We start from the raw sequence: 8,513 nt of genomic DNA on the forward strand, positions 1-8,513 counted from the left end.
TCAAATGTGTTACATGACTTTCTTTGGTTGCTTTTGGTGTTGAGTTCTAAATATATTCCCTTGTGGTCTGAGAGAATGCAAGGTATAACTTCAATGTTTCTGAATTTGGACGTTTGCTTTGCGGCCTAAAATGTGGTCTATTTTGGAAAATGTTCCATGTGCTGCTGAGAAAAATGTATTGTCTAATGCTGCTGGGTGAAATATTCAGTAGATGTGTGTTAAATCTAGTTGGTCTGTGCAGTTGTTTATATCTGCGGTTTCTCTGTTGAGTTTTTGTGAAGTTCATTTATCTAGTGGGGAAAGTTGTGTGTTAAAGTCCCCAACAATTAATGTTTATGGATCTATGTGGGATTTGAGGGAAAGTAGAGGTTCTTGGATGAATTAGGGTGCTCTGCTGTTTGGCAAATAGATATTTAGAATTGTAATATCCTCCTGAAGGAGTGATCCCTTAATTAGTATGTACCGACCTTTTCACTAATTTTAATTAAAAGTCTATTTTATCTGATATTAGGATTGCAACTCCGTCCTGTTTATGGGAGCCGTTTGCTTGGTAGATTCTGTTTAAGCCTTTAAAATTGAAAATGTGTTTGTTTTTGTGGGCAAGATGTGACTCCTGAAGCCAGCAGATAAAAGGATCTTGCTTTTTAATCCAAGTAGACAGACTGTCACTTAATTGGTGAGTTAAGTCCGTTAATGTTGAGAGATAGAACTGAGAGGTATTTGGGAGTTCCTGCCATTTTATCCAACTACTTCAGGGCTGTGGCAACTGTGTTCTTCCTATGGTTCTTGGATTCTCAGTTTGGGTGATATTTCTTGGCCTTTATTGTGGTCTTGTTGGTTTTCTCTGTGTAGGACATCTTTAAGATTCTTTTGTAGGACTGGTTTGGTGGAGATATATTGTTTCAATTTTTCTTTGCTATGGAAGTGTTTTATTTGACCTCCGATTATTAAGGAGAGTATAGCTGGGTAAAGTATTCTTGGTTGATAGTTGTTTGTCTTTAGGGCATAGATTACATCATTCTAGGCTCTTCTTGCTTTGATTGTTTCTGCTGAGAAATCTGAGGTGATTCTAGTTGGTTTCCCTTTATAGGTGTTTGATCTTTGCTCCAAGACAACTTTAAGGATCTTTTCCTTGTTCTGAATTGATCCTGTGAGTATTATAATGTGACAATGGGATATCCTCTTCTGGTCTAGTCTATTGGGAGTTCTAAAAGCTTCTTGTATCTGAATAAACCTATCTTTTTGCATGTTTGGGAAGTTCTCTGCTAGGATCCTGTTAAACAAATTTCGTAGACCATTGACTTCTGGCTCTAGGTGCTCCTCTACACCCATTATCCTCAGATTAGGCCTTCTAGTGGGGTCTTCCAAGGCTTGAATGTTGAATAGATCTATCATATTTCTTGGATTTGTCTTTGATGGTTGTATATTCTTTCTCTATAATATCTAGGCTGTCTTCAATCCTCAGGCTTCAATCTTCTGCATGACCTATCCTACTATAGAGACTTTCTATTTTTTTTTTCTTTTCCTTCTAGTTGGTCGGTTTTTATGGCTTCTAATTCTTTGTTGGATCTTTGTTTTAGATCTTGTATGAAATTCTTTACTTCCTTAATTTAGTGTCAAGTGTTTATTCTCAAATCACTTGGTTGATTAGTTATGGTTTCCTTGGACTCCCATTACTTCTGTTGGGATCCATTCAGCATTCCCTTTGTGGACTCCCTGACTTCTTTCAGCTCTCTGTATATGGATTCCATGATTGCCTCTAGTGATCTTTGTCTATGCTCATCCCGCTCTTGAAATTCCTGTATTACTCTTTGATCAGCTTCCTCACGTTCATGCAATTCCTGTAGTTCTCTTTGACTAATCTCAGCCTACTCACACAATTCCTTTATTTCTCTTTGAGTGTTCACAAGCTGCTCATGCAATTCTTTTATCTATCTTTGAGTAGCTTCCTCACACCTATGAGCTTCCTGTTTTGACATTTGTTTGCCTCCTCTCTCTATATATCATGCTCACACAGAGTCCTTTGAAGGTTTTCAATCTTTTTATTTACCATGATTAATATTAGTGTTTTTAGATCTTTTTGGAAGCTCTCCTCTGGATTATTCATTATCTGTTCTGTCCACTGATTATCATGAGTGGGAGTTGAGATACCCGGACTTGCCATTTTTCTTGTGTTTTTCCGGCTTATTCTGCCCATTTGGCATGAGAGTAACACCAATTTTGTGCTTGAAAACTATCTTAAGGGAAGCATCAACAAAGTCTGTAGTTGCACAGTCAAAAGCCTGCAGATCCTCCTGAAGGAGAGATCCCTTGATTAGTATGTAGCGACTTTCTTAATCTCTTCTCACAAATTTTAATTTGAAGTCTATTTTATCTGATATTAGGATTGCAACTCCAGCCTGTTTATGGGAGCCATTTGCTTGGTAGATTTTGTTCCAGCCTTTAGCATTGAAAATGTGTTTGTTTTTACGGGCAAGGTGTGACTCCTGAAGGCAGCAAATATTTTGCCCATGTAATTGTAACCACTCTGTACAGTATTTTCACAATAAAAATAAATAAATAAATATTACAAAAGCCTGCAGATATAATCTAGTTCAACAGATACATTTTCAACATCAACCAACTATGTATTAATAGGCTATGAACCGCAAAGAAGAATTTGGCAAACAAGAAATTATTAGGTTTAGTGAGAGATGTGGGTATAAATAGGAATAGAGGGATGTGGAAAGAGAGAGGCAGAGCTAACTTAGTCCTAATCTCAAAGCAGGAAATAGATTCGATAGAATGATAATAGACAACGGGGAAAAAGAAAGAGAAAAAAAAGACAAGGAAAAATAGTAAAATAAAAATTAAAAAGTGAAACACTTAAAATTATGCAGATTAAGAACTTAATATTCAGAGAAGGATGGGAACATGATAAGAGAAGGGAAGGAATAGAAAGGAGACACCAAAAAATAAAAAATAAAAATGCTTAAAATTTTATATAGGTATATAGAGGTAGTACAGCTATTAAAGAAGTTAAGTCTAAGAGGTTTTTTATTCATTAATAAATTTCTGGATTAAGTGTGTATATAATCGGGGATAAGGTCTAATAATCGACTACAGGTATATCTGAGAATGAGCAGAAATGCGACTAAATCACGCAAAGAAGAACGAAAGAGAAAAAAAGTGAAAAGAATGAGAAAGAAAGGAAAAAAGGATCAAAAGGTCAGTAGTGCTAAACAAAAATGGAAAAAAGCACACACACACACACACACACACACACACACACACACACACGTATACCTGTAAAATAAAAATTATAAGAGGAAGAAAAAAGTTAATAGAAAACAATTTTTAACGTTAAAAATTAAAAATGTTAAAACAATTTTAATAAAAGGTGACATAAAAGAGTTCTTTGCTTTTTGGGGATGAGAAGGGAAGATCCTGTATCTCCCTTGTGTCCATAATCAGTCTCTTGTTGGAGTCTCTGGTCTGCTTGTGGTATTTGATTTTCCTGTAGCTTGGTTTTTTTTTTTAAGTCAGTTTGTTTGAGCAGGCAGAAAAATGCTTTGATTTACCCAGGATTTTGTCATCCTCCTCCCAGGCTAGTTCAATGGGAGGGAGATCTGCTTTGAGTATCACAAAAGATGGCTGTTTCTTCTAGTTTGGAGATGCTGTGATGGGGCTAGGTTCTGGGTAGAGTTGAGGCCTTTCAGCAAACAGTAGCTTTTCCCTGAGGCCTAGCTTCTGAGGCAGTCACAGAGCCTAGCCAGCAGCCGTTCTCAGGGTTTATTGTTACTGAATTTCAATTGATTGTCTAGGGAGGATCAGCCTCTGGCTCTGTTTACTCAATGAAGAAAGCCACTCCTGGGGCTGGTGCAGGCCCGGGATGGGTGAATTTTCCCTGAGTGGAGCTGAGCCTGGCAGGTCAGGTTAGGTTCCTGTGACCTGTTAAATGACTGTTTGTTTTCATCCAAGGACTGAGTTGGAGCTAGCTGCTCAGCCAGGCCTTTGCCAGTATCAAAGATGGAGATCTCCGGTAGTGGACAGGGAGAGATGGCGTTCCCTTCTCTGCTCCCTGAGAAGGAGTGAGGAAATCAGGCTTCTACTCACACAGGAGTCTGGTTCCTGGGTGATCTCTGATCTGCGATATGAAGGATGAAGATGTCTGCTCCTTGTCAGTTCTTGCTGGTGTTGAGTAGAATCCTCTCACCTGCTGCATCTGGCGCCTTTGTCCTAGACTCTCTGTGTTGCAGGTATGGTGGTTACGGCCACCACCGCCCCCCCCATAGCTGCAACCATGGCCGCTGGCAAGTGCTCAGATTTGTCTACTTGCCTTGATTTTCCCTCTCTGCCTAACTCTCTGTACTGTGATGGCACATTTGGTGTGATTCTTTGGCTTAGTTAAGCTTCCAGCTTCTCCTTTGCTATCTTCCCGGAACCATAAATTTAAATTTTAAATGATAAATTCTTTTAAAATTGTTTCACTCGTGCACAGGTATGGATAGATAAGTGATGTGGGCAGAATCAGAATTATTCAGAAGGTTGTAAATGGATGCTTACCTAGTTTTCTATCGGCTGGATCATAGAATACAGACTGTCCTAATTGAAAAAGTTAGCCTTCTGAGGTTTTTGCATATAAACACTCCATCAACATTTTATTAGAAGATTATTCAAGATTAGCTATATGTTGATTAATAATGACTGATCATGACAGAAATTTGAGAGAAAACCATCTACACTTCAGTGAGGTTCTAATTTGTGCTTCACAAACTGTTATGAAAGCTCTACATGAGAAATCTAGCAGCTGCATTTCTAAAAAGACCTTGGGTTGTTACACTTTCTGATATTGTCTCAATTCAAATACTTCTCCTTGGAGTTCCATACTATTCAATGATGCTGTATTAGCTCCTTGTTACAATTTTCAGACTGATCTTTTTGATGAAATTTGTGCTTTTCAAAATTGCTCTCCAAATTCCATCCACAAACTGCATACAAAATTTATCTGAAAAAATTTGTATCTGTTTATATTGCATATACTTTTATTTTTCATTACAAATATGGAATGTAGTAAAAATTCTCATAACAATTATACTGCGCTAGATTGTGGGCAGATTCTGATGTAAATAATATACTGTGTTCATGTAGAGATTTTGAAAATCCAAAGTAATAAGCCTGTGGTCCTAAAACCAATACCTTACTTATATTGAGTGACAAATACAACTTCATAAAAGTACAGAAGTTTTCCTTGTATCTTTTTAACACATATTTTTATTATAAATACTGTACAGAGGGGTTACATTTACATAAGTAAGGTAATGAGTACATTTCTTATTGAGCATTGTTACCCCCTCCTTTGTTTTTCCCCTACCATCCCTTCCCTTCACACCTCTCCACCTCCCCCCTTCACCCATCCTCTGTTAGAATGTCTTGTATATTTCGTTGTTACAATGGGTCAACCAGTATCCTTTACTTATATCTTAAATGAAGAAATGCTCGCTTGATTTATGCTGATTCTACTTGTGTAGACACATCTAAAATCACTGCCCAAGTCCAAGAGCACATAAATGAAATGCCATCATTTTTTTGTCAGTTGGTATTTGTGTTCTACACATTTATTGACAGGTTACAAATTATTCTTAAACATTAAAACATTAAAAATACTTTCTTTTTTTCTTATTTTCTTCGCCAGGAAATCAGCAAGACCTCAGCCAGCATTTCTCGCCTAGGAATTTTCACATGGGTTAGTTAAATGTATATGTAGAGTCCAGTTTTCTGAGGACTCACTCATCTGCCTAGGAATTCATGCTGGTTGTTGGAAAAAGAGCTCAAGTAAGGATGCCATTTAAAGCCTTATAACTTTACTCTTTACCAGGGTATTCTCCTGCTACTTTGGTTGTTGAGAATGTCTACAAGAGTAAGCATTCCGTGAGGAGCAGGGAGATACCATAAGACTTATACTTACTGAGGTTTCCAAGTGACTTGCTATCACTTGTACTGCATTTTGAAAGTCAAATCTCTCTAAAACTACCAGTTTTAAGAGATAAGAAGAGTGGAAAATGAACTCTTAGGGACAAATACATCTTCAACATATATTGTTCCAATTATTCCTTTTAAGGCATATTCAACAACTGGTGAAACTTGTGTTGGCTGTAATTATGTGTCTTTCTCCATGGGTGCATGTATACATGAGAATATGTATGTGTGTGAATAGTAACATACATGTGTACATTATGGCTTATATCATCATTTATTCCTTGCTAACAAATAAAGTAAGGAATCACTAAACTTTTAACAGAAACTTTGTAGTTTAAGTCGTAACTCTTCACTCTGCTCCTTTACACAAAGACTGCAACTTCTCATTAATAAAGTTTCCATAAACTCTGAAATGTACATACTTAGTACTTAATGTCTGTTATCATAAATCTTAAATACTTTACAGAAAAGTTTTATACCTGCCAAACAGTCCTATTTTTGGCATATATAAGCAAAATCTCAAAATTAAGCATATTTAAAACATTAAAACTTTTAACAAACCTTAACACTTGCTGCAATGTTCATTTTGACAGGTGCCTTGTATAGAATAATTGAATTTCTCCTCCTACACATCTCTTGAACTACAAATATCTGGAATTATTTTGTTTTTGGCATGTCTATCTTGATTTTATTCTTAATTGTGTGCTTATGTAAGAAATACATGATTCTATAATTTCACAACAATTCTTTTGAACTTACTTTTTGTTGAATTGCCTAGCTTAATAAAATCAATTAAACATTATACTTTATATATAAAAACTGTTCTGTGCTCAATTTAGCATCACATACCCTAACATTGGAACGATACAGAGAAGATTAGCATGCACCCTGCGCAAGGATGACATGCAAAGTCTTGGAGCGTTCCATATATTTACAGCAACAGATGCTGAAACGTATGTGGCCACAAGGGAACGGTACTGCATTCTTGGTGGGAGTGTAAATTTGTTCAACTACTTTGGAAAGCAGTATGGAGGTGCCTCAGAAGACTCCACATAAAACTCCCCTATAACACAGTAATCCCACTTTTGGGGATTCATCCAAATGATCATAAAAAAGACCATACTAAAACTACCAGCACAACTATGGTTATTGCAACATTATTTACGATAGCTAAGATATGGAACCAACACAGATGCCCCCATTAGATGAATGGATCAAGAAAATGTGTTATATATACACAATGGAATTCTTTGCCTCCATCAGAAAGAATGATATCGCCCAATTTGTTAGGAAATGGAAAGACTTGGAAAAAATTTACTGAGTGAAGTAAGCCAAGTCCAAAGAAATATAGGTCCCATGATTTCCCTTATTTTCAATAACGAATGTATGTCTGGGATAAGCAGAAAAGTTCAAAAGATATGTGCATATAACCAGATAAGATGATGTTAAAGAAATTGAACCCCATGATAGGGACACAAGTGGGTTTTTGTTTCTTGCTATTGTTTCTAACGTACTTATAATGTGTGATGTCATTTTTTTTGTTTTTTGTATGTTTCTCCCCACACTATAACCCCTGTTTTCTCTGTATTTGAAGTTGGTACACTTACATCTTGTATGTATGCTTCTCTAATTTGGGGAGGGGAAGGGAAAAAATGCTCAAATAGTGATACAGGTTGACCCATTGTAACAATGAGATGCACAAGACACTATGTTGAAAAATGAACTTTACAATTTAGGCGGAGGAAGGAAGGGGGAGGGGAGTGTACTTGTGGAGGTGGGAGGGAAGGGATGGTAGGGGAAATATAAAGGAGGAGGTAACAATGCTTGTTAGGAAACTTACTAGTTTCCATGTTCATGTAAATGTGACCCCTCTGCACAGTATTATTACCATAAAAAAACATATAAAAATTTTCTTAGGTGGAAGAGTTTATTTCCTCTATTTTACCCATATAATATTGTTAATAAAGAAATTAATTCAGAACACTGATATGAAGGTAATTTGAATAAATGTGTGTGTGTGTGAGTGCGGCAGCGCGCAAGCATACACGCACGTGCATGAGAACAAACACCTTGCATGTATATTGGAATGCTCAGAATTTAAATCAGGGCTTCAAGGCCTTACTAGGCCTTTCCTATCTAGATTGGTGAGCTATGATATAAGCTACGATATAAGCAATTCTTGGCTCTTTGCTAGTTCATTAAACATTTTGAAAAATAATTTCATGAAGTTTTATTTTTGGTCCTGATTGGCTCCCAAGTGTTATCCACAGATCTCAGTCTCCTGAGCAAATATTCAGAGTAGATAGGATTATAGGTGAGACCAGCCAGCACAAGGCTTTTAGAACAATTTTAAAAGTAAAAGAAAATTTACTTCATGGGGGCCTGTTTTATCATCACCGAATTTGAAAGCCTTTTGAGTGATTATATGTCAATTTAATTCGTTTGGGGATTGTTAAAAGATAGTAAGTGATGATATTTAAAAGTTTTAGTACTTTTTAAAAAAGAAACTGGAACTGTGGGACAGAAGAAATTTGGCTGTCTTCGGACCTCAATTT

The 8,513-nt window shown here is 36.5% G+C and overlaps 1 non-coding gene across 1 annotated transcript; it reads left to right on the plus strand.

The window, feature by feature from the left end:
• The first annotated feature begins 6,784 nt into the window (after nt 1–6,784).
• Nucleotides 6,785–6,891, plus strand: LOC122121637. The gene has a single exon (XR_006149992.1). It is a non-coding gene; the product is annotated as a U6 spliceosomal RNA (small nuclear RNA).
• Nucleotides 6,892–8,513: the final 1,622 nt, after the last annotated feature.

This window comes from Dipodomys spectabilis, unplaced genomic scaffold (assembly GCF_019054845.1).
Source record: "Dipodomys spectabilis isolate Male_0828 unplaced genomic scaffold, ASM1905484v1 ptg000191l, whole genome shotgun sequence".
NCBI classification, from domain to species: domain Eukaryota; kingdom Metazoa; phylum Chordata; class Mammalia; order Rodentia; family Heteromyidae; genus Dipodomys; species Dipodomys spectabilis.